Raw genomic sequence first — 25,653 nt, 5'->3', positions numbered from 1 at the left:
TTGACTTTCAGCCAGTCTGAATTTGACCCTATGTGTTTGAATGACTGACAGTGCAAAAGAGTCAGGCTGGAGAATATGAATTTAGCCCTGAAAAACATCCAGATTTCCTTGGAAACTGCAATATTTCCCTATTTTAGAAATCATGTTTTGGTCAACTATTATAGTATGGCCATTTCTACTGTTGTTCTGAATATCTATGAATTACTGATCATTTACTAACAGAAGCAGATGTTTAAAAATGACATCTCAAATGCTTGATTATAGGAAGCGAGAGACCTAGTTTTCAGAGTGTGAAATGAAAAAGAAGACAATATTATGATGATAAAGATGATAAAAAATAAGAAATGGGAAATCCTACTTGGTAATATGTTGTGTTGCTGTGACACTGCTTTCTGTCATTGTGTTCACAACCTTTCTAATAGCTCTTATTATCTGCAGTCAGACTAGCTGGAGTAGCTACTGGCCAATATAGAATGTGGGACATGTGGAATACTCACTATCTAGCCACTATTATAATTAAAAAGAGGGAATCTATATTTCAGGGCATGAGGACATTCCCCTACTAGGTACAACAGCATCAGTGATAGGCTTGTGATTTGATTGTCAATTTCAAGCATAATAAATGCTTGAAATTGGTAGAATATTATAGTGAGCAGATCTCATTTTCATACTGTGTTAAATGAAAATTATACATCCGTTTCAGTCCACAGTGAAACTTTTTAATGGAAAAAAATGTTTTCTTATTTTCATTAACTGAATATATTAATTTAATAATTTAACTAGACTATTGCTCAAAAAAGAGAAATCCCTTTCAAATTCAACATCTTCTGAGCATATTTATAAGATGGCCATTAATAAAGCAGACAGTTATCTATGGGACAGATAATAGGATGTAGATGGACTCAACAACCCCTTTAAATTTGTTTAGCCTTTTTTGGTTACCATTTCAAAACCCCTGAAAAATGTTCATAAGAGCCAATAAAAAGCTAGCCTGTTGGCTCAGCATGAGGGACTCATACATCCCCACAACACATGCCTCACTGAGGTATGTTTAAATGGGGGGGGGGGGGAAGTAGGAGAAACAGTGTGTTACTTGACTTGAAAGTGACAAAGAATCTGGTCACTCCTCACAGCAACTAAAGGGGGAAAAAATAAATTATAATGTCTCTACATCTTAAAATATGGTTCATACATCTACATTGTGCATGATCATCACAGCTGAGCTGACTGAGAGAGCATGGGGGAAATGGGAGACTAAAAAAGTGATCACCGGAGGATGCATTAAATATTCTGCAAGCTGAAAGCAATTTCAGTTAGAAATGAAGAAAGAAAAATGTTTTGATGTTAATTCATTCATGCTTCACCATCTGCCTTGCAGTCAGGGCCTCCCACTTAGTAGCTTACTTATCAGAAAAGAGGTAAAATTCTTTGGGCTTGATTCTGATCTCATTTAACACTGAAGAAAATCAGGAGTAACCTTCATGTAAAATGGATGTGAGATCAGAATCAGGCTCCTTATCTTTCAATTGTGTTTCTGTGACTCAGATCCACAGGCCTGATGGATATTGTGCTAAATCAAGGGACATCCCTTGGCCCGCGCCGCTTTCTGCAGCCCCCATTGGCCTTGTCGGAGAAAAACACAGTTCTCACTTTTTTGTTTGAGTACAGCAAGTCAGATGCTTTATTTCTCTCACAATTGCGCAGAGGGAGAGAGCTAAGCAGGTCTCTCTACAGGTAAACAATTACAGCAAACCTTTATACCTTTCATTACAGACAATAACAAGCAACATCTGCATTTTGTTTATACATAGGCCATCTTGATATCTTATTTTTCTCACTTGTTTTGACTCTAGCCTACATACAATATTTTCTACACATTATCTACACAAGGTCGCAACAACTTCTCACACAGTTCTTTCCCACTCGCCTCACACAATCCTCGCTTCTACAAATCTCAAGTTATTAGGGTTACAGTTAGCCTGACTCTTGCTAACGAACTGTCATGCATTGCAGTTCCTTCCTGTCAGTTCTTTCTCTGCTTCCACAGCCTGGAACAGTGAACCGTGGCCAGTGGTAGCTGCGATCGGCCGAACCTGCGGATGCTGCAGGTAAACAAACCATCACGGCCCGCCAGCGGATTTCCCTGATGAGCCGCATGCCAAAGGTTGCCGATCCCTGTGCTAAATTCTCCAGAAAATGTGGAGATGCCACACTTCCTGTACATTCTTCATGCTGCTCTGGGATTTCTTATGACATACTTCCTGCTGGGGCAGAAACAAACAAGCGCAGGGTAGAGAAGTTGCAGGCTGCTGCTACATAAAGTGGGAGAAATTTTGTTACCTTATTCAGTACATATTTCCTGTTCATCAGCAAGATACTACAGATATTTCACTCAGATACCCATCATTAAATTGGCTAGAAAACAGCCAAGAATCAGCCAGAAATGATGTGGTCTCCTGGCTAATTCCAAGTATACCCTCATTCTTTATTTAAAAGGCAAAAGAAGCTAGGAGATGAAAAAGGAGTGTGGAACTATAACCCAATGAATCTACTTTTCATTGATGAAGGTCAATTCACAATATGGAGAATAAAGAGGAAGGCCCTGATCCAGCAAACATTTATGTGCTGGAATAATATTTACATATATTTAGGCCTCAGTTCAGCAAAGCATTTGGCCGTATGCTTAACCTGAAGCAGTTGAGTAGTCCTATTGACTCCTATTGACTTCAATGTCCTATTAACGTTCAGCAAATGTTTAAATGCTTTGTTGAATCAGTACCTTATATTCTAATCCTTAAGTACAGGGACTCATAAAAATAAGCATTCAAATTATGCAAACTCTTTTTAACTTTCATAAAGCAAACAGTTTGGTTTGAGTTCTGAAAGTTTGGCTTTGTTCTTGTTATATTCAAACCAGTTCACCCTTATGTAATAGGGTAGAAAGGATAAAGTCTGCCTTGACAAATCCTTCCTACTCCCTCTCAAGGCCTACAACAAATCTTGACTTTATTGGAAGCATTGCAATTCCACTATTGCACAGGTAATCTGCCCCAAAATGTCTCCTTTATACTTGGCTACCCTACCTTTACAGCTTCTAATATTGTTTAGCCCTTGGTCTAAAGAAAATAGTAACACTTAATATGGAGAAATCAAGGAACACTAGCAACACCTGTTGGCCAGTTTAGACAGTCTGAAACTAACAGGAGTTATTTTAGAATCTGCCTGATATCATGCTAATTTAAAAGTGCACTTCATTTCAAGCATGCTGTTAAATTAGTAGAAGTCAGGTACCAAAGCTCAGCACATCATGTCTGGCTGCCAGACCTTATCAATTTGAATGTGATAATGTTCATTTAAAGAAATCAATACAAATATGCTCCTTCTCTATGCTGCTTACCCCCCACCCAGAAAAAAAAAATAAACGAGCTTTTATGAACTCTAGGGGAAAAAATCTGGAAAAAAAAATGGAAGAAAGACTTAAGCCATATCTTAAGAAAGATAAAATGTGGACAACAAAGCTATACTTGTGGAGAACCACCATGCTTCTTGATATAAGACACTTGCAGCCAAACTCAAACCTTCTGCAATTGGGTGTTTTTTTCCACTGACTTCAATGGAATTACACCCACCCATGGTCTGATTTTGGCTCTTTCTCTTCAGTCTCTAGGGAAAGGATTAGTCAAAATGATCCATACATGCTCCTCAGTAAAAACCTCTTGTTTGTAGGAACTAGCAATGGACTTAGGCCACAACATTCAGACAAAACATAGGGAAAGATTCAGCTCTCCTTGGCAGGCAGATAGAGTTGTGAGCAAGAGGTGCTGGGGCTGTAACACATGCCACTATAGCTATTCTGGTTTGTGCTGCTGGCCACAGACAGCACCAATGATACTGTTGTACTGTTTTGGACCCCACAGCTAGCCCAGAATCCAGAGGGTGCAAAGGTGGAATAAAGCTACCTTTGCTACCCCCCTGTGAAGATTACAAAATGTGAGCCATAGAACAGAACTTCCTAAGTTAAGATGTGTTTGTGTAACCCCCTTTGTTCTTTGTTTTTCTTATTTGTTCATGTTCAGCCAAAACCTTTATTGCTGTAATTACAGCTACTGTTTCTACTTCCTCTGAGTTGATTTGGAAATATTCCCAGACAAGGTGGTAGTATAGAGGCTTGAGTGACTGAAAATGAGCAGTTGCTATTTCAGCAACTAAATCAGTGGTCCCCAAACTTTTTATGTTGTACCCCACTTTCCTGTAATATAATCTGTATGAGGCCTGCCCCGCCCCCGAGAGCAGGCCTCGGGGCTGAGACCAGGTCCGGAGCTGAGGCTGCGGGGCTACAGCCGGGGCCAGAAGCCGAGCCATGACCAGGAGTCAGTGGGGCTGGAAGCCAGGAGGTGGAGCCACAGCTGCAACCGGGGTAATAGCCAGGCTGGAGTCAGGGGCTGAGACTGGGGTCGGGCTGTGCTCGGGGCAGGGAGCCAAAGCTGGGGTCTGGTCTGGGGGCAGGGCTGGAGCTGGAGCAGAGCTGGGGGCAGAACAGGTCTGGGTGGCGCTCCCTCCCCCATCCCCCGTGGGGGTTGGCCCAGGCTAGGGGGCACGCCCCACAGTTTGCGGACCATTGAACTAGAGGGAGTTCAGGAAGCTGATGTGGAAGGCTTCATTAAGGGTAGACATTCTTGCATGCACACTCATACATCCTTAGTTGGAAGCTGGAAGCTTCTGACCAATCAGTAATAAGTTCTATCAGGGATACAAAATGGTTAGCCTTTTTGAGCACAAGTCCAATCCAGCCCTAGCTCTGCAGGGTGAAGATAGAGCTCCCAGGGGTAACCGTCACTACTTCTGCGGGTTGGATCTTGGTACAGTTTCCTGTAATTTTACAGAAGTCAGTGGATTGAGACTGGGAAAATGCCATAAAGGAGGAATCATAGACCAGAGGCCAAATGTCTTTGCGAGTTGTATTCATTGAACCAAAGACACCATCTGAGCTTAACAGCTACAGTAATTGTCGGTTTTTCTTATTTGAGATTGTGTGTGCACTCAAACTGCTGATACTGAAACAATTGGTTATGTGGTACAATTAAATTTTTATCTAGCTATCAATATAATTCCCAGGGTGAACCTACATGAAAGCAGAAGATCTCCAACAGTCAGAAATCCTAATCCCTGTACTTATTTTGTGAGGTTTAAATATATAGATTTTAAGGTTTAGGCCCAGTGCTATATTCATTTTAAAGGAAAATAACAAATCTCTATTTAATGATGTTAGTCTAGCTGGGGTGCATTGTAACTACTGTGCTGCAATGGTTTATCTTTGGAGTGTTATTCAGTAAAAAGAAACTTGAAACTGCTAATTGTGTGTGCGACTGTGACTGTCTTATGAGGAAAAAACTGATACTGGATTCCTAAGAGGAAAAGAAAGTGAATCCTATTATAATTTTCACTTTTACTATTTAGAAGGTTCCTGTAGAAAATCCAACTGTAGTCTTTTGCAGGGATATGAATTCATGGTCAGTTCAAATACTTTAAGTGTGATAGAGAAATTCTGTAGCATGGAATTGGTAAGTAAATGGATCTACCTCCCCTCTATGTAGGGTATATTTGAATTTGGGATTTTAGCTTATAGGGATAGGGTTATGAAGTTTAGCTCTGATTGATCTTCAACAAGTTCAAGGGTGTTCAGATACAGGGATTTGGGATGAGTCATCTGAAGAAAATTAGATCCAATCTGGGCCTTTTACAAAAATCCCAGACTTAAAATGGAAAAAACAAAACAAAACAAAAACTTGGCTTTAACAAAAAACTGAAAGGGCTTCCTTTGCTGGCTCCACTCAGGGCAGGAAGGGTAAGTACTAGATTTCACTCCAGAAATTTTGATATCTTGAGACTTCCAATAAAATTTCCAGATCAAATGGGTTTGGATAAGCTTCAGGCAAGGAATCCAGATAAACAAACTACCACAAGTGATATGTGGATGGCTCCTAATGTTGTCCAATTTTTTATGGTCCAAAGAAGTTCATTTAACTTTAAAAAAGATGTCCATTGTTGTGAGCCTCAGCACTTCTTTCTTACCACTGATACAAAATGCAAATAATCATGAAAAAAGGCCATTTTTTGTGATACATACAGCCCAATGGAAAGTGCTAGAAACTGAATAAGACTCTGTTCTTGCAACATTTCTAGTTTTGAAGACCCAAGAGGGACAAGATCTTCATCTGGTGTAAATCAATGTCATTTGAAACTATACTGAGATACACAGGCAGACAGGGATGCTGGAACAATTTGTATAGTGGGGGTGCTGAGAGTCATTGAACCAAACTGTAAACCCTGTACGTGATGGAAACCACTTCAAACCAGGGGGGTGCAGCCACATGTCCAGCACCTATTTTTCCAGCAACTATACCAGCAGAGTATTCAACCCAAGAAGTCTGGATAAGGATCCCCAAAATTAGGATGCTTATTTGAACCTTACTTCTGAAACATTTGAGATTTGCCTATCACAACTTATTAGCGTGTGCTCCAATCCTAACATTGTTTGGCTAGTTTGTGGTATTGGAATAAGCTTCAATAAACATTTTAGAGTGCTAGCTAGCACATGCTAATATGTGAGAAAAGGGGACTCTGAGGGAAGCAGGGTAAAGTGAAGAAACTGAAAGATTAATCCATGCACAAAGTGGGTAGCTCTTAAGAGCTACAGCCTTGATGAGTCATTCCTCTGTTGCTTGTGAGTTAAAAAAGGGATATCATATTGTGTATAATATTAAAATTAATTGCTGAAGAACAGATTGTTTTTGCCTTTTATTTAGCAAGCCAGATGTGTTAAGTAAACATTGGTTAGGAACTTACTTGAAACCATTTCACTATTATAGGATATTGAATATTCAGAAAATTCATTTTAAACACATTTATGCTTCTTTTGGGCTTACAGTTCAGGGCATTTTGTTGTCTACATAGACTGTGATGGGATATGCAAATTGGAGTCTAAGACAGACATAGAAAGCAAAAATCAAAGTTATATTTGTAATGATACCAGCATTTTAACTTACCATTTAATTAATAGATTGTCTTTGGATTTTTGTCTCGTCAATACATTTGGGGAGAAATTTGCCTCTCTGCATAGGGTCAGTATAAAATCTATATAGCACTCAAAGTAGGACTTAAGTCAGACTTAACTTGTACAACCATGCATTAGTGAATTTTACCACAATGCACATGTCTAAAAGTAAGTAGTAATAAAAGAGCATACTCAAATTGAAATTTTGGGCCTATCAAACACGACCATAGCCATTTAAAACTATTGGCCAAGCGGCTTGGCCCAAGCCTTTACATCCATAAACACAGTGTCCTCCTAAGATCACTAACTTAAAGCCCCAAAGAATCACTGCAGGGAAAGCAGAGATATTAAGGCCCCTTTGCTGCTATCAAGGTGACTTAACAGTAACTTGCTTAATGTGTCCGCTTAGCATTTCCCTGTTAGACCCTGGGACTGAAAATTTGGGAACATTGCTTTTAGGAAGTATTATTTTCCATTTTTGGAATGTTATTTTGGCTCCTGGCTCTCCCCCTCTGTGGATTATGGGAAGATCAGTATCCTGGCTCTGAGAAAGAAGAGCAATCTATTTAGATAATAAGCACTGGGAAATTAATTTATGATTCAGAATCAAACCTGTAATCTGTGCTAGGAAGCCAGAAGCTGAATAGATGTGTCCTTAGCAGGAAATGTCACTATGGAAACTGGAGGAATCATCGTTGGTTGTTATGAGTGGAGAGAGAGAATTTATAATAATAACTTTTAAAAAAAGAATCACAAACAAATTAAAATAAAACCCTTTAGATCTCAATAGAAGTAATATTTATAATCCCTTGAGATTTATGCCATTGTTTTAAATTTCATCCTTCATGATGTACTCACCTCTATAAACTTCCCTGGCCTGTAGAAGCATTCCAACTTCAATTCACTACTTCATCATAACAAAACTTATTTCAAGGTACATTAGGCTTCTCCAGACAGGATAAGCAGGACTGTAATATGCTATGTTTGTTTAAAAAAAATAATAAAAAAAACCCTTTCTTTCATTCAGCAGCCAGTGAGCCGAATTCTTAAAACTGCTAGTCAGTTTCAGAGTTATTAACTGGGCTTTGTTCTGGATTCTGCCTTGAGTGGATTGAGGGGGCAGAACCAAAATGGTTCATGTTGAGTAATAGTAAACAATTACAAAGATAAGAGGAGAAGTGGAGCAATTCTGCTTGGCAGATTTTAGTCACTGCTGATAACTGGCAGCAATGCATGGCAAAGCTTTTAAAAGGTAAAAATTATAACAGAGGAGAAGATCATCTTCCCTTCTGTCTTTTCTTCAGATTGAATTGTACATATATGTAAATACGAATTTGCTTTCCTTCTCATTCCTCCCTCAGTCAACTCTTCAGCAATCCCTTTGCATAATGCATGGTTACCATGGGGACAAAGCCATCTAATTATCAAAGACCAGATTCCATCCTCTTTACACCCTGCATCCTGTGACCCTTTCCCACAATTAGATCCATTATGACTCAGGCCTCAAGTGTTTAAGTGTGGAGAAGATATCCTCTAAGTTGAACCCTAGAATCATGTGAAGAAATATGGCCTCTTTTTAGGAATACTAGCTATTAAATATTATGGGATAAATTCTGCCAGTGGGGAGGCAAGACAAAGCTGCAGGCACTCTGAGCCAAATATTGAAAGGTAGATACCTGTGTTGCACCTGAAAGATGCATGTACATATTTATTGAACATGCAAGTACTACATTTGTTCATAGAAGTTGAAATCTGTATTCCATATAAAAAGATAGTCATTTGAATGGCCAGCCCTGCAAACTCTAGCCATTATCCAAAAGTTATGTCAGATTTCTGTCCAAGTCTCAAAAACTTCTGCAATGGGAACTTTTGATGACAACTCTGTTAAAAATACACAAAATCCAGCTCACTCTCATATGGCTGTATCGACTGAAAAACTTAAAGAAGTAAAAAGTAATAACTACTTACTTGAGTCAATAAAGAATTCATATAGTACTTGGAATACACACAAGAATATATTGATTAAAATAGTGCCATTTTAACAGTCACTTTTCTGATATGAAACACACTTTTTAAAGGAAACTATAGTAGAAAACTAAAAGAGAACTTTCCATTAAAACAAACACTGTGGAAGGGGATATGTAACTACTGTACTTCTGTTCATTACAATGATTCACTGCATTACTTTCTAGATACAGTAAATCAAAAAAGATTTCTTAGGGGAAAATCACCTTGATAGTGTGAATGTGAAACATTTTTTTTTTTACTTGACTGTCCCTTTTAGACCTTTGTTAGCCAATCAGGATGCTCTTTCTGACTACTTATCCAAATAAACAGGTAGAAAAGACACATTTAGATTTGTAAAGGAACTCTCATGAGTTTCACTTTAAATGTTAATTAAATATTTATGAAAAACAAAACTTCTTTTAAAAATAGATTTAATTAGTTTTGCACCCCTCTGTGAATTATCGTTTGATAAAACATCAAAATCTCACTGTACCAAAAATATTTTTTGTGATGCTCTCTAAGCTCCATTAACTGAAATGCTAAATGAAAAATGTAGTTTTACCCCTCAGGGGAAAAGCAACATCAGATAGCAGCATTTTGGTAGCTCACAGAAATAGGAGGTAAAATGCTCAGTAATTTTCTTTTGAAACAGGTTGCTACCAAGTTGTCATGTGAATGATGCAGAATACATATATGAATCTCTATATGCAGTGCCTTCTGTACCTGCAAAACGCACATCCAATCTGCTTTGATTTAAAAACAAGGCACACATATACAAATCCTCTGGATGCTCACACCTTTTTAAAATTGAATTGAACACTTATGTGTATTGGTCTCAGCTTTCTGCACTGATAAAGAAATTCCTTTCAACTCTTTAAGCTATGCACTCTAGTTCCAAAGACACCGAGTCTTCACTAGGATTTATCTTCAAAAACTATCACAATTTATTTTTTCTCCCTCTTTTCAGCCCTATGCAAGGGTACTGAAGATCCTTCTTTCAGCTTCCTCAATGGGCAGAAAGAGGTTTCTCACTCTCTCAGGCTCAGTCTTTTCCTCCCGCCACTGAGAGAAACTCAAGCAGCAGCCAGTTGGGGGAATTAAAATGGGAAGAAAATAACTTTAGGTCAAATATTTAGCTGGTATCTTTTCTCTTAGATTATCAGCTAGAGATGTGAATACATGTTTTTCGGTAAGACACTGTCTAGCTAACTGTCTGCTTTTCGTTATAAAGTGACTGTAAACATTTTAATAACTTCTAACAGCTGGCAACCACATTTCAAAAATTTGCTGGAAATAGGAATAAAAATATTGTCTCTTTTTTTTGGTTTAGTTTAAAGTTATGTGAAATAACAAATGGATTGTTCATATCTTTTCTCCTGTATACTGCAGCATGATTATACAACAAATTCCTGTGCAATTAGGTCCTGATCCTGCATCATGGAAGCCAATAGGAATGTTGCCATTAACATTAGTAGGAGAAGGCCCTTAAATCTGTTTGGACTGCAAGATTTACTTTGATATTGCCACAATCTAACTGGCAGAAGCATAGGCCTGGAATCCAGGAGCAACTCTCACCCTGACTCCCTCTATGATGTTGAGCAAGTCACTTATAATACCCTCTTCTGGGTGAAATCCTGGCTCCTTTGAGATATAGGAGTTTTGTCACGGACTTCAATGGAGCCAGGATTTCTCCCTCTGTGTCTGTTTACCAATCTGAAAATGGGTATAATGATACTTCCTTGCCTGCAGTACCTCACAGGAGCGTTGTGAGGAGTCAGGCACTTATCCTGCAAAGATTTATACATGTGTTTATGCACAGTGGGTGAAACCCTGGCCTCACTGAACAAAATGAGGATTTTGCCATTGGCTTCAACAGGGCCAGGATTTAACCCTGTGAATTTTCCCACTGAAATCAATAGTATTACTTACATCATATAAAACAAATTACATGCCTAAAACACTCAAGGATTAGAACCTAATTAGTTAATAGTGCTTTGCAGATTGATTTTGGGGCAGGTAGTTTTTAGTTGCTAAGGATTAGAGCTTTATCAAATCACGTTGCAAATTTTCCAGGCTACTTTACCACACTGTGACGTAAGATGTACTAGCAAATTTCTGTCCTCTCTCATTCAACTGAAATCTGCAAAGGGGTTGCAGTTACACCAAAGCCAAAAATCACTGCCAAGAAAAAGAAGAAAAATTAGACAGAAGTCTAAAACAGGTAAAACTTAAATTTTGTATTTAATATTTGAGATTTGTCTTAAACTAATGTTTATACATAACATGTGTGAATACCCATATTTTTTTAATGTGAAGTGAGTAACTAGAGACACTCATTAACTTTCATTATCCATTTCGGTAGTAGGATTAATTAATCTGCTAAATTTGTGGGTGTTTTTAGCTCATTTAGAGATGTGGAATTTCTAGGGCAGATAATAAAGATTTCCTATGAGAAAATGTTAATATATATCTGACCTTGACATTTAGAATGAGTGTCTTGTGTGTTATACTGAGATATGCTGAAGTAACCCTGCCTGACTGCTGTTCTTTGGGGCCCTTATGATGACAAGATGTGAGATTCTGCTAGTTTACATTGGTGTAAGTCTGGTACCAAAATCAAATACAATCTAATTGGTGGTGTGCTAATGGCTTGTATTTGGCTTCTATCAACGGCAAGGCCCAGGCCCACTTACTTCAGCATAACTGCATCGCTCAGGAATGTGCAAAATTCATACCTCTGAGCGGTGTAGTTCAATTGACCTTAATCTCCCCACCCCCTCATCTCCCAATGAAGCGCTATGATAGCAGGAGAGCTTCTCCCACTGAAATAGTTACTGCTTCTCGCAGAGATGGAGTTATTAAACCAATGGGAGAGCCCTTTCCCATTGGCTTACAGCGTCTTCACCAGAAGTGCTACAGCAGCGTAACTGCATGGGTGCTACTGGACCGATGCAAGTTTGTAGTATAGATCTGCCCTAAGACACATAGAAATGAGCCGAGAGAGACATACAAATGAGCTGCTTTCATGCTGCTTCATTATCAACCACAACATAGACCACGAAGAAGCCTGATGACCAGCTGCAGAGATGATTAGCACAACCTGAACAAGATGACTTCCAGGAGGGAGGTGTAGATGGAAGGCGAGCTAGGGTTTTGTGTGTCATTGTCAATTTATCTTGTACAGTGTTAGACCACACAGAAAAGTGGATTAAGGAACTCTGCCATCAACAAACACTCTGGCAAATCCACATCATGTCAGCAATTTCTCCCCTCAGCTGAGCTGAAAATAAAGGGATTGATGGGAAATCAATAGAGCTGAATTGTCATATGCAGTAGCTGGGTAATGGCAGCATTTAAGGGTCAAGCTATTTGTTATAGCCCACAGCTTCTTGCAAAGCACAGAGTAGCTTTCTGAAAACAGATTCTGATTCTCTTTTGGGTTTGGCAATTAGCCTGTTCATTTGCTGCTGATCCCCAAATAAGGAAGGACAGAGGCTACCTATAGCTGGACTACGCTGAGTTAACTTCACTGTAAGTGTGATCATCCACAAGATCCTCTGTTCATTTCTATGTACATGAAGAAGAGCTCTGTGTAGCTCGAAAGCTTGTCTCTCTTACCAACAGAAGTTGGTCCAAATTACCTCACCCACCTTGTCTCTCTATGTACCTTAGGCATTTCTAGAGTATTGTCTGTTTAGGAAAATATAAACAGACTCAATGATCGCATGTATATGTGGAAAAAGAACAGGAGTACTTGTGGCAATTTAGAGACTAACAAATTTATTTGAGCATAAGCTTTTGTGGGCTACAGCCCACTTCATCAGATGCATAGAATGAAACACATAGTAAGAAGATATATATACATACAGAGAACATGAAAAGGTGGAAGTTGCCATACCAACTCTAAGAGGCTAATTAATTAAGATGAGCTACTATCAGCAGGAGAAAAAAAAACTTTTGTTGTGATAATCAAGATGGCCCATTCCAGAGAGTTGACAAGAAGGTGTGAGGATACTTAACATGGAGAAATAGATTCAATTTGTGTAATGACCCAGCCACTCCCAGTCTCTATTCAAGCCCAAGTTAATGGTATCTAGTTTGCAAATTAATTCTAGTTCAGCAGTTTCTTGTTGGAGTTGGTTTTTGAAGCTTTTCTGTGGCAAAATTGCCACATTTAAGTCTGTTACTGAGTGACCAGAGAGGTTGAAGTGTTCTCCTACTGTTTTTTTAGTATTTAGTTTGCACTGAAATGGGCTTTCATTCACACCATTCATCTTGGCTATAGTCCTTCTCTTCTAGATCCATCAGTGGGAGGGCGGGAAGAGCAGCTGCTACTGGAGGAATTGGTTGCCAGCTCTGGCAGAGATGTAGGTACCGGTGCCACCCGAGGGAGGAATCCTGACAGAGTGCAGCATTTGAGGAGTGGGGCCGATGGCCAGGCTCGCCACCTGTGACAGCCCTTTCTGCCTTCTCAGCCTCCTGGGGTCCTCGCTCTCTCTGGCCGATTGCTCTGCGGGCCTACACCCCCTCCCCCCCCCACCACCACCACTGCCCTGCCGTGTCCTAATTGGGCAGGATGGCAGACTCTGCATCAGCTCCTCCCAGCCCGGCTCTGCAGGTGGCAGATGAGTCCTGAGGAGGGAGGAGCAAGTGATGAGGGGGCCTGTAGTGTCCGGTTTTGAAAAATTGGAAAGTTAGCAACCCTAGACACAAGTAGGCTCATAGGAGGAAGGCTGCATACAAAATATAGTAACAAAATTTAACACTTGGTTAAAATTACTTTGGTCTTTCCATGAGTTTAGTGCTTAAACTATCTACCTCCTCTTGAAAAAGGATAATGAATGTATTTGTTCTCCATTTTATTTAACTTCTATCTAATTTTAAAGCAGTTGAATGAGGAGCAGCAATTACTGGAGTCATGTGGTAAGCAGCTGAACACAACAGAAGCTTTTCATCTTGCATCTCCTTTGTCCCACTAGAGTCACTTTTTTGAACCAACTCACTTGCCCTAAAAATTACTCCCTCACCAATTACTGATTTGATGCTGAGTCAACCTAGTTATCAGCAGTGTTGAGTCATATCTTGTTAGAATCACAATCACAAATAAAGACTCTGATTCAAAAGGCCTTTTGCTCATGATTCACAGGGCTCCCCGCTCCTTTGGAAAACTGCCGCATACCTGCTTGTGAGTCAAGTCTTTTCATATTCACTTTTAAATCCTCTCCTGCTAAAATAAGAGGCAGCTTCACTAAGTCTCATTCCAACTGTTTTCTGAGCTCAGATCTTCACATGTGCAGTGATTCATTAATATCTTTTACTTTGCTGTTGATTATACTTTGAGTAACAGACCTGCTCAGTAATCTCCTGTGAGTTGATAAATTCCACCTCCCTCTCCCCAGCCAAGTACTTTTGATTTTCCTTAAATAATTTTACAGGTGTGAATTCTGAACTCCAGAAAAAAATTGTATTTCTTTTATATATATTCACACACGCTACATATCTCTTGGTATTGTAGAAACCTGGCTTTTGCAGACACACTCAATAAATCACCTTCTGCTGTCGGAGACTTGGCTAGTTTCTATTCTGGTTTGAATGCAAGTTAAGTCACATTCTAAATTTCTTTTGGCAGTAATGTCCTTAACCAAATTATGTTTAGCATTTTTTAAACTTGCTATTGTTCCTTCTAATACAATAACGATAAAAAGTGAACACTGATTAAAATAGTAACACCCTAACACACTCCTCACTGCACACACATGAGTAAGTAGGTAGCTCTGGGTGATATGTCATTAAATCCAAACATTACCTATGTACCCTGAGTTTGAGACCTTCTTTTGGCAGCATTCTGAGAATATGTGGTGTGCACTTTTGTTGTACTATGCCTTCAATCTGCATATGAGCTAAAGTCCATCACAAACCTCACTATCTTCCACTCCAAGTGCAGAACACATTTCTCTGACCTTGTGCTCTCTGTTATAAACACATAGCAACACGATTATTTAAAACAAAACACTACATTGCACATAGAAGTCCCCCTTTGGGGGAGGATGTGTGAAAGAAGGAACTACACATGCTGGTCATGTTGCTTATTGCACTACTGGAAGGCACGCAGATACTATAGTAATGAGCGTGGTATAAGAAGAACCTGAATAGAAACAGATGTGTGCACTCACACACAAACACTCTTACTTTTGTAAGGAGGCCTGACTGATCTGAATGTAACCTGTGTAGCAGGATATTGTTGTGCTTCAGGTTCTGCTTTAATTTGCACTTTAGCTTTGTTGCATGAAACATAAAAGTCAGTAAACATAAAAGTCAGCTTTGTATACATGACGAGGTTGATTTGTTCTGTTTTTTATTTTGTTCTGACACCCTAAGCAAACTCTTTCTGTAACTAACACCTCAGTTACTTCAGTTAGGATATATCTGAAAGTTAAAGTGATGCCATTGTCTTTAGCAGAGTGGGACTTCTAAAGCATGATAGTCTTAAAACTGCTCCTCTTTAAAAAGATTAATACTGTCAGGTACAGTGCTTTGTTGAGTATTATTGTGTAACTCATATACTGCACATCTGTGGCTTTGCTTATTAGACATGTACTACAAATTAGAGTGCATGAACAAGCTGCCCTTAGCTATAGATAACATAGAGAATAATTTTATTCCTTTCATTTTTATCCTTACATCTTTGTCAGCTTATGCACCTGTTTTGTGTTTTCTTTATCCAATGACCATAGTGCAATACTTGTTGCTTAGTATAATTTTTAAGTATTTTTTTCATACAGTAACTCCTAATTGTAACCCCACAGAGGTAAAAAAGAACAGTAAACAAAAGCCTTCAATATTAAGCTGCACATACACAAAAGGTGAAAGCAAGAATTTTCAATTCACATGAAGGACCAATTGCAGGGCATGTAAGCAATGGGACTGCCTAACCCCATGACACAGTGAGGATTTTTCCAGCACAAGGAATTGGGTTATAAAAAGGAAGAACAACATATCCTCTCTTCTCCCCCATCTTGACCTCTGGAAATAAGGTAGTTTGGAAGACATTGAACTGGGGGAAGGGGTGGTTCTAACTGGCAGGCTTTCAAATTAGTGTGAACTGCCTGCAGCACCTGGTGGGGTGAGAAAGTTGCTTGCTTCAAATTTTACTTACCTTGGTAAAGTGTAGAAATTAGATTGTGATTTTATCATTTCATTTCTTTTTGTAACCAATTCGACCTTTTATGTATAACGTATAATCACTTAAAATCTATTTTTCTATAATTAATATTAAAACTTGTTTTAATATTTCATCTTAAACTGATGAGCTTTGACTGAAGTGTTTGGGGAATCTCTACTTGGTTAACGAAGACTGCTGCACGTCTGTTACACTTTGATGGAATGCCTTAATGAGCTTACACTCATCAAGGAAAAAAGGAGAGTAGCAAAATACGGACCCTAGACTTCAGAAAAGCAGAATTTGACTCCCTTAAAGAACTGATGGGCAGGATCCCCTGGGAGGCTAATATGAGGAGGAAAGGAGTCCAGGAAAGCTGGCTGTATTTTAAAGAAGCCTTATTGAGGGTGCAGGAACAAACCATCCCAAAGTGCAGAAAGAATAGCAAATATGGCAGACAACCAGCTTGGCTTAACAGTGAAATCTTCAGTGAGCTTAAACACAAAAAGGAAGCTTACAAGAAGTGAAAACTTGGACAGATGACTAGGGAGGAGTATAAAAATATTGCTCGAGCATGCAGGGGAGGTAATCAGGAAAACCAAAACACAACTGGAGTTGCAGATAACAAGGGATGTGAAGGGTAACAAGAAGGGTTTCTACAGGTATGTTAGCAACAAGAAAAAAATGTGGGGCCCTTAATGAATGGGGGAGGCAACCTAATGACAGATGATATGGAAAAAGCTGAAGTACAAAATGCTTTTTTGCCTCAGTCTTCACAGACAAGGTCAGCTCCCACACTGCTGTCCAGGGCAACACAATATGGGGAGGAGGTGAGCAGCCCTCAGTGGTGAAAGAACAGGTTAAGGACAATTTAGAAAACCTGGACATGCACAAGTGCATGGATCCAGATCTAACGCATCTGAGGGGCTGAGGGAATTGGCTGATGTGGTTGCAGAGCCATTGGCCATTATCTTTAAAAACTCGTGGCGATCAGGGGAGGTCCCAGACGATTGGAAAAAGGCAAATATAGTGCCCATCTTTAAAAAAGGAAAGGAGAACCCAGGGAACTACAGCCTCACCTCAGTCCCTGGAAAAATCATGGAGCAGGTCCTCAAGGAAACCGTTTTGAAGCACTTGGAGGAGAGGAAGGTGATCGGGAACAATCAACATGGATTCACCAAGAGCAAGTCATGCCTGACCAACCTGATTGCCTTCTATGATGAGATAATTGGCTCTGTGGATATGGGGAAAGCAGTGGACATACTATATCTTGACTTTAGCAAAGCTTTTGATACGGTCTCCCACAGTATTCTTGCCAGCAAGTTAAAAAAGTATGGATTTGGATGAATGGACTATAAGGTGGATAGAAAGCTGGCTAGATTGTCAGGCTCAATGAGTAGTGATCAACGGCTTGATGTCTAGTTGACAGCCGATATCAAGCAGAGTGCCCAAGGAGTTGGTCCTGGGGCCAGTTTTGTGCAACATCTTTATTAAAGATCTGGATGATGGGATAGATTGCACCCTCAGCAAGTTCACAGATGACACTAAGCCGGGGGAAGAGGTAGATATGCTAGAGGGTAGAGATAGGATCCAGAGTGACCTAGACAAATTGGAGGATTGGGCTAAGAGAAATCTGCTGAGGTTCAAAAAGAATAAGTGCAGAATTCTGCACTTAGGACAGAAGAATCCCATGCACTGCTACAGGCTGGGAACCAACTGGCTAAGCAGCAGTTCTGCAGAAAAGGACCTGGGGATTACAGTGGATGAGAAGCTGGATATGAGTCAACAGTGTGCCCTTTATGCCAAGAAGGCTACATTCGTAGGAACATTGACAGGAGATCGAGGGAAATGATTATTCCCCTCTATTTGGTACTGGTGAGGCCACATCTGGAGTATTGCGTCCAGTTTTGGGCCCCCCATTACAGAGAGGATGTGGACAAATTGGAGAGAGTCCAGCGGAGAGCAATGAAAATGATAAGGGGGTTGGGGCACATGACTTATGAGGAGAGGCTGAGGGAACTGGGCTTGTTTATTTTTGAATAATAATTTTTGAATAGTCTATAGAAGAGAAGAGTGAGGGGGGATTTGATAGCAGCCTTCAACTACCTGAAGGGGGAGTCCAAAGAGGATGAAGCTCGGCTGTTCTCAGTGGTGGCAGATGACAGAACAAGGAACAATGGTCTCAAGTTGCAGCGGGGGAGGTCTAGGTTGGATATTAAGAAACATTATTTCAGTAGGACTGTGGTGAAGCACTGGAATGGATTACCTAGGGAGGTAGTGGAATCTCCATCCTTAGAGGTTTTTAAGGACCGGCTTGACAAAGCCCTGGCTGGGATGATTTAGTTGGTGTTTATCCTGATTTGAGCAGGGGGTTGGACTTGATGACCTCCTGAGGGCTCTTCCAACCCTAATCTTCTATGATTTTATGATTCTTCAGCAATGTAAGATGCACATTTCTAGGGTGCAAAACTGGGACTGAGGGATATGCAGTTGTTGCCCTATATTAGTTCATAAGTGGCTGGGTGAGCATTCATGTAACTTTGTGGCGTGTTGCTTTACATGCTAATGTCTGTCTGAGCAGGGCCTGGAGAGACTGCTTTTCATTAGCCGAGCAGTGTAAGAGACACCCTGGTATGGAGAATTAAGGGGACACCACTGTTCAAAGGTCCAGCTTCTACCCTGGGCGATGTCACCACCTCTCATCTCTCAGGAGCAGGTGGGGGAAGGGGCTCTAACCACTGAGCAATGGGATATTCTGATGTGGGGCTCCCCCAGTCTCGTCTCTTGAAGCAGTTCTAGTGTGGATTAAATAATTAAAGAGGGGTTGGAGCTGGGAGTGTGGCTGAAAACTCTCCCAATAAGGCTGCAATTATCTTGGAAATATTTCCTACATTTTTTATTTTTATATTATATATATAATAGGGCTGTCAAGTGATTAAAAAAATTAATCACAATTAATAGCACGATTAATCGTGCTGTTAAATAATAATAGAACCATTTATTTAAATATTTTTGGATGTTTTCTACATTTTCAAATATACTGATTTCCATTACAACACAGAATACAAAGTGTACAGTGCTTGCTTTATCTTTTATTACAAGTATTTGAACTGTAAAAAACAAAAGCAATAGTATTTTTCAATTCACCTAGTACAAGTACTGTAGTGCAATTTCTTTATCATGAAAGTTGAACTTACAAATGTAGAATTATGTACAAAAATAACTGCATTCAAAAATAAAACAATGTAAAACTTTAGAGCCTAAAATTTCACTCAGTCACTCAGCCAATCGCTCAGACAAACAAGTTTGGTTACAATTTGCAGGAGACAATGCTGCCCGCTTCTTGTTTACAATGTCACCTGAAAGTGAGAACAGGTGTTCACATGGCACTATTGTAGCCGTCGTCACAAGATATTTATGTATCAGATACACTAAAGATTCATGCTTCAACCACCATTCCAGAGGACATGAGTCCATGTTGATGACAATGGTCCAAAGCAGAACAGACTGACACATGTTCATTTTCATCATCTGAGTCAGATGCCACCAGCAGAAGGTTGGTTTTCTTTTTTGGTGGTTTGGGTTCTGTAGTTTCCGCATTGAAATCTTGCTCTTTTAAGACTTCTGAAAGCATGCTCCACACCTTGTCCCTCTCAGATTTTGGACCGCACTTCAGATTCTTAAATCTTGGGTCAAGTGCTATAGCTGTTTTTAGAAATCTCATATTGATACCTTTTTCGTGTTTTGTCAAATCTGCTGTGAGAGTATTCTTAAAATGAACAATGCGCTGGTCATCATCTGAGATTGCTATAATATGAAATATATGGCAGAATGCGGGTAAAACAGAACGGGAAAAATACAATTCTCCCTCAAGGAGTTCAGTCACAAATTTAATTAATGCATTATTTTTTTACGAGCATCATCAGCATTGAAGTGTGTCCTCTGGAATGGTGGCTGAAGCATGAAGGGGAATGTTTAGCATATCTGGCATGTAAATACCTTGCAATGCCAGCTACAAAAGTGCCCTGTGAACGCCTGTTCTCACTTTCAGGTGACATTGTAAATAAGAAGCAGGCAGCAGTAACTCTTGTATATGTAAACAAACTTGTTTGTCTTTGCAATTGTCCAAACAAGAAGTAGGACTGAGTGGACTTGTAGGCTCTAAAGTTTTACTTTGTTTTGTTTTTGAATGCAGTTGTATAACAAAAAAAAATCTACACTTGTAAGTTAGATTTTCACAATAAAGAGATTGCACTACAGTACTTGTATGAGGGGACTTGAAAAATACTATTTCTTTTGTTTATCATTTTTACAGTACAAATAATTGCAATAAAATTATAATATAAAGTGAGCACTATAAACTTTGTATTCTGTGTTGCAATAGAAGTTAATATATTTGAAAATGTAGAAAAATATCCAAAATATTTAATAAATTTTAATTGGTATTCTATTGTTTAACAGTGTGATTAATTGCAATTAATTTTTTTATCACAATTAATTTTTTCAGTTTATCGCGTGAGTTAACTGTGATTCATGGACAGCCCTAATATATAATATACACACACACACTTCAGGTCATACTAAATATATATATTTAGTGTGAGCTGAAGTTGCTCATCAAGATTTTTAGAAGGGTGAGCCTAAAGTTAGGTTGCTTAAATCCATATATAAAAAGTTCAGTAACTAGCCTTATTTTCAAAGGTGCACAGCAGCTATCATTGACCTTAACTGCAGCCTACTTTTCTATCAGCCTAAGCATGCTCAATGATGTCCACCTATTAGGATGAAAAGCACCTCTGTACTTAAGTGGTAGACAGACCTTGGGTTGGCCCTTTGCACAAGGATGAATTGCACTCTGAGGACTCGATCCTAAGGAGATTGAGACTCAGCATTACAATGCCTAACTTTTAGGTGGACAAGGTGGGAGGTAATATCTTTTATTGGGCCAACTTCTGTTGGTGAGGGAGACAAGCTTTTGAACCACTTGGATCTCTTTTTCAGGTCTGGGAAAGGTACTCCCAGCATCACAGCAAAATGCAAGGAGGAACAGATTGATTAGCAGAAGTAGTGAGCACATATTGTAAAAGACCATTCAAGGCAGAGTGGCCCATTGACACCTCTGCAGACATAGGACAAAAAGAGGAGGCTAACGGTTACAGACTGTTGTAATAAACCATAAATCCGGTGTCTCTGTTCTGTCCATGATTATTAGTATCTAGCAGATTAAACTTTTAGGTGTTCTGCTACCTAGTGGAATCCATAGCCCTGAGGTGAACAATGCATGAGGAGAAATAGGCACTTAAGAATATGTTTTGCAAAAGCGAGAACATTTAGTGTGGGCTATTTAAAGCTAGCCAATAGGAAATTCTGAGGAGAAGGATGGGGCGTAAGCTCTGTCCCACAGATGGGTTAGGCCTTTAATGGGAGGCACCTCTCTCTGCTTAGGATTCACAGCAGTGAACCTTCTCTTGGAGCTAGGCACCTGAAAGTTCAGTTCCTTCTTGCACAAAAACAAGGAATGGTGGCTGTCCTGATGGAACAGCTTCAACAGAAGAGATTGAGAGAGAGCCTTTTCACCCCTACCCTCCAAACTCCCTGAAACCCAGGGCACTCACCCGGGAGCGGGGAGACACAGGTTCAATTTCCTGTTCAGCCTCAGGCACAGTAGGGATTTGAAGCTGGGTTTCCTACTTCCTGGGTGAGTGCTCTGACTATTGGGTATGGTGTGGGAAACACTACCTCCTCATTCTGTGTTTTGTTTGGGACCTATCTGGTATGCCTTACTGGATTGGGCCCCAGGGGCAAAAGACAGAGTAACATCTAGTTTAAGGATCCTGCCTTGGCTTAGGCATAAACTGGGTGCTGGCCATCATGACTGAGGTGGTTTGTGTGTGCTCACCAGCAGAAATTTAGGTTCCTATAGAATTGAGACTTAAACACCTTTGTGGATCTAGCCCTGAGATCCTAAGAGGTATAGTCTGAAGTTATGTGTGTTGCATATGGTTAGAATGGATTCAGAAACAAAGATATAAATAGACTTCGTGTGTGTGTGTGTGTTTAAAGTCAAGTGTTGAGTATACACATCTGTAGAATTCATATAAGAAACATGACAATGTACCACATAAGCTAAAATAAAAAAATGCAAGTTGAAATAACATTGTGCTTTTGTCAGAACTGTGCGGGGGGTGGGGGGACAAGGACATTCTTAACTTAAACTGTAATTAAATCAATTATATTTAGGCCCAAATATTCCATGGCTAACAGCTCGAAGGGTACTCAGTGATCATGCAGTATGTACAGAAATAGGTATGAAACACTAGTTTCAGTCAGTATGAATCTAATGGAATGTTTTGATTTGTTTTTCACTATGTCAGTAGCCTTTTGGAGTATTTTATACATTTTAGCAGATTTACTATTTGAGCAGTTTTGAACAAGGTTTTGTTTGATTCAATTTGTAATCATGTACTGATTAAGCTGCAATAATATTTAAGCATGTGAAACATAGCTGTTGAGTGTTATGATGGTCCCTGCTGCTTAGATGTTCCTGAAAGAAAGTTTAGTAAGACATATAGCCTACCCTGAGACTCATTCACTGCACTGGCATTGAATCAATTGTATCCCTGTGGAAATAAACACAGCATTATAATAGAAAGTTTACTGCTCTGTGCAGCAGGTTTGTTCCTCTTAAATTTGATGCAATCGAAGAACAAGTCTTATTGGCTATACTGAAATCCTTTAAAATTAATTAGAAATCAGTATTCACTTTGGAATAAATCCAGGCATGAGAAGTCACATGAAAATCAGGTGAATATAAAACCACCACTAAGATATTTTGTTGAAATTTATTATTGAATGTTCATGTAATTACTTCTAAATTCTAGAAGGAGAGAATGGGGAAAATCCTCTGAACAAACTAGGTATCAAATAAAAAAAAATCCCATATACCACATTATACTTGAAAATAAAATATTTCTAGTACATGAATAATTAAAATATATTTCTGTCACTAGGGATTAGAATCTGGAAACAATAGATAATGCAGTATCTTTGTTGTTTTCATTTTATTTTCTGTTCTACATAAAGAAATATGAATAAATGGGAAACAAAATCTGAGACCCAAAGGGTTACAAATAACAGCACTTGAAGCAGAATTATTTGAACTCCATTACAATTTCACAAAAAGTGAAAAGTACTCAAGGGATATAATTTACATATCAGTCCCAACCAACATTACTTTTATGTAATATAACAAAGTAACATGAAACTTAGAGAAAATGTGAAAATGTACAGAGCTGAGAATAATATATCATGCAGTCATTAATTTTTATATACACAGATAAATACAAACATATGCACATACATACCCCATCTCTGTTTGGTTGCTACACATAGCAAAATGGAATGAAGTAAGCAAAAATAAATTACTGTCCTAATAGTTAATAATAAGTTACAAGTTATTGCCCTCATAGCTGATTAGGAGTTGTGACCACCATTGATTGACAGTGTCGCATCACACTTTCAATCTAAAACAATGACTTAAGCATGTTCATAACTTTACACATGGGAACAGTCCCACTGAAGTAAATTGGACTGCTTCCATTCTGAATGTTATGGATGTGCTTAATTCTTGGCAGAATCAATGTGGCTAAACAAGCCTCAGCACAGTATAACCAATGCTCCTGCGTGACTAATGCAAAAGACATAGTACTGGAGATATTGGTCAAGATCCTTAGCGCAGAATGAGGAACGCTTTGTACGGTTTTGGAGTGGTTGAGGTTAGAAAAGTGTCTTTTTGTCTACATTTATGCTCTCCTGATTATGGGGCTTTCATGGCACCGCTCAGTCCAAACATAAATAAGAGCAGCTTGAGAGCTATTCACAGCTTGATGTGGCCGTTCCAGTAGTTTGGGATCATCAGAGATGTAAGAGATCCCTAGCCTCTCCTTCTTTCCCCCCAGCCAAACACCCTTCACTGGTGACATAAGAACTACGATGGCAGCTCTGTGCCACCCCATAAATTTCTCTACTCAGGGGAGATCCTCCATTGGCCATCTAGACTTGCGTTATGGTAGCTATGCACTACGACAGCAGCACAAAGTTATTCCATTGTATGGGAGAACAGAAGTCATTAAAATATGGTCCAGCACAATCTGGAACTAGTCCTACACTCCTCATTCAAGCAAAACTCCCAGTTCCAATGACAGATTCATCTAAGCAAGGAATGTTGGATCGGCCCATCTGTATAGCATTTTTTACCCTTCTGCCACTTTTTAGACTGCACAGTAGGAGCCCAAAATGTTGAAGGAAAGCCTAAATGTTGGGAAAATAAAAGAAATTAAACACTCCCAGGGGTACCTAGATGTGTGGCCAGTCTTGCCCTAAATTCTAATGTTTTTTTTTAAATGACTGTAAAGAATGTGCTTTTTTTGAAGAGCTCTCCTTTCCCCTCCCCACCCAAGCAAAACATTAAACTTTGAATTATTTCAGCCATAAAATTGGCCTACATTATTTTTTATGAGTCAGGCCTACTAAATTCTAAAGCCAAACACTGGAAGAAATCTTCCAAACTGTAAAACTAGTTATATGAAAAATAGGAAAGAATTATGTGGAGTGGGGAAATAGAAACATTTGGTTAAAATGTTAGGTATAGCACTTTAATAGATTGTGGCTGAAAGGAGAAAAATGAACAAAAGCACTACAAATTTCAACCTGCCCAGTTCATGTGAAAGAGAGTTTAGTTCATTCATCTCACTTGGTTGATAGCATCAATAAGCCTTTAAAATTTTTTCTTAGTCATCTGTCATAAACTGATGGAATTTTAATTCAGGAATAAAGAACTGGAATAATAGGGTAATACTGAATGCAACATTAGGAGCTGCATATGGAACTATATTTGCTTATGAGAGCGAAAGGGTTTTTGCACAGATTTCATGTCAAGATTCAAAAGAATATTCAGCCCTCTAGTGAGCTCCCATGAATAACTTCTTCAAACTTTGTGGTACACGTATATATCAAGGGTGCTCACTCTTTACTGTAAGATTGATCCTAGAGGGTAAAACTTGAGCCTCCTCGACATATCCATCACAGACCATTCCGCCCTTCCCACAACTGAAAGCCTTTTTACCTCCAGGTTTATTTCCTGTATTAACTGCTGCCTAAATAATACAATATTCAAATATAACATGCAATTCACAACTTACTTCAAAGAAAGGTATAAATAGATTAATAATGCCCCTTATTCCATACACTGTTTTTAATGATGATGGTTTGTGCTTTTTTAGTCTATATATATGTACACACACACACACCACCTATTTTTGTTATATTAATTGTTCTGGCTTTTAAAATGTATTTCAACAATGCAACACTCCTGTGTGTGCTTGGTGGGAGAGTGAGAGGTAGCTTAATGGACATTATACAGCTATCTCAAAAA

At 39.2% G+C, this 25,653-nt stretch overlaps 1 long non-coding RNA gene across 1 annotated transcript; it reads right to left on the bottom strand.

Moving 5' to 3' along the window:
- Positions 1–1,675: 1,675 nt before the first annotated feature.
- On the bottom strand, positions 1,676–8,198 carry LOC135982742 (uncharacterized). The gene is made up of 2 exons (XR_010600289.1): positions 7,913–8,198; positions 1,676–2,261 (listed from the first exon to the last, which is right to left on the bottom strand). It is a non-coding gene; the product is annotated as an uncharacterized LOC135982742 (long non-coding RNA).
- Between the last annotated feature and the right edge of the window lie 17,455 nt (positions 8,199–25,653).

This window comes from Chrysemys picta, chromosome 4, assembly GCF_011386835.1.
Source record: "Chrysemys picta bellii isolate R12L10 chromosome 4, ASM1138683v2, whole genome shotgun sequence".
NCBI lineage: Eukaryota > Metazoa > Chordata > Testudines > Emydidae > Chrysemys > Chrysemys picta.
This window is presented reverse-complemented; position numbering and strand designations above follow the sequence as displayed.